We start from the raw sequence: 2291 nt of genomic DNA, 5'->3' as shown, positions 1-2291 counted from the left end.
TTATATATGATACACAAACGTATTTCCACCTAACACACATAACAATCACACACATCCCAAAATCTTACACACAGAACCACACACACATGTCCCTTACACACACGCACGTCCCTTACACACAGAACCACACACACGTCCCTTACACACAGATGCCCCTTACACACAGAACCACACACACATGTCCAGAATCATCACAGAATCAACTCATGGAAACGAAACAAATCGATAAAATAAAACCTAAAAAATCTAGTATCTAAAATCTACTTTACATAACTTGTTCCCACAAAACAGATATTTTACAGATTAATAAGACTTTGTTGACAGCCACAGTGGCTGGTGAAGAAATATCACTAAGTGCATAATATATCTATGATAGGCACAGAGGGCCTGTATGGCTCACCGAGATATTCAAGGAGTCATGTTGTTAAAAATAATAGTGCAAATATTTCTCCATTTCGTAGCATAGAGGATGAAAACTCCATCTTTTCATGTAAAGTTTGATTCCCTGGTACCTGATCACAGCAGTGTTGGTTGATATGTGATCAAACATTCTGGAGGCGTGCACTTTTAAAAACACCTTAATTACCCTTTTTTACCATGAAGCGGACAACTGGGCAAATCCTGGCAGCATGATTGAATTCACTAGCACTACTAGCATACCCAGATATCAGGGCCTGGGTATAACTGGGAGCTCAACTATTTCAAAGTTATCACCATGACACTAAGACTCCTGGCTAGGACCCTACCCTGAGGCCAATCCTGAGAGCACATGTATATCCACCCATTTATACTCAGCAATCGTACTTGTGGCTATAAGGTTTGGATAACAATATTTTTATGTGAATACCAAGGCAATTAGTCCCAATGGGCAAGGCCAATCCTGATACCATATTTGTATTTGTCTTTCCAATAATTGTGAAAATGGCTACAGGTTTGGGATTTAAACTGTCCCCGGAACAATTTTGATGGCTTAACAGTGTCAAAATATGTGTGATTTCTATCTCATACCGGTAGTTTCATAGAATTAATATAGCAAAATTACTATCTTTAGTTCCTCAATTTATACAATTTTTTAAAATTCCCATCATCTAAGATTTTTCTAGTCAATTTGGTGAAATCAGTGGGCCAGAAGAAGTAGTCATTTGAATGATGATGTCTGACACCATGGTATGGTATAAGCTCACCCTTGGTCCTTTGAACTAAAACAAAAACCTAAAAGGGCTTTAATAATCACCTGTTTTTTTTTTTGCCTAATTAAATTGTCGAAGAGATGAACAGACTTGCATGAGGTACTACTATTAACCATTTTCAATAATAACTGGAACTATTTTGTGAAGACAAAAAAGGGTTAATATGCGTCACGACACATAATGGTCAAAGGCAGATAGGAAAAGGGCAAGTAACTCATAGATATGTTTAGCTCACATGAGCATATTTATTTTTAGCTAGCATGTGAACAAAAAATATTCATGTACATTAAACATACAATTGAGTTACTTAACCATCAACCAAATTTATGTACGGTGCAAGTGTATGTAGAAATGTACACAGTATAAAGATAACACAGAAACTTGTGTATGGTATACGGATTAAACACAAACATAGATAACACTGCCTGATATCACATAGAAATTCATTCTTAATACACATGTTCCAATTATCCAATATATACAGAAATACATACAATGAATCTATATTCCAATAATTAAGTGATACAGAAATATGATTATGAAATGTACACATTTTCCAGTTATACATAAATACATAGGTGTATAGTTGTTCTAGTATATAAAGATATAAAAGATGCCATTTATATCACCTTCTCTTTCACCATTCACAGCAGCAACAGGTCCTTGTAGCCACAGAGATGGCCATAACATTCTTTTGCAGCTAATGAAACAACAGTTACAGTTCAGCTCGAGATATGATGACAACAGTTTGATGTTACCATAGAGATGATGACAAAAACTTACTGTAGCCACAGAGATGACAGCACCAATTCAGTGTAGATAGAGGTACTGTTGTAAATGTGTTAATACCATTTGATACAATTAGCTCAATTCTCAATGCTATTTTATTGAGATAAAGTCATTACAAGATTGATGACATCTGAACCCTGTGACCTTGCAAATTAATAAATCTAAACAAAATTGATAGTCCTTCATCCCAATACTGGCCAAATATCATCACCTTCAGCTACTTGTTCATTGAGAAGAAGTCAATGAAAGATAAAGAGATTTGACCTGTGACCTTCAGACACTACAGATTTGTACAGCCCCCCTCCCCCCCCC

The sequence above is a fragment of the Mizuhopecten yessoensis genome, unplaced genomic scaffold (genome assembly GCF_002113885.1).
Source record: "Mizuhopecten yessoensis strain PY_sf001 unplaced genomic scaffold, ASM211388v2 scaffold10359, whole genome shotgun sequence".
Lineage (NCBI taxonomy): Eukaryota > Metazoa > Mollusca > Bivalvia > Pectinida > Pectinidae > Mizuhopecten > Mizuhopecten yessoensis.
The sequence above is the reverse complement of the archived record's forward strand: the minus strand, read 5'-3'. Positions refer to the sequence as shown.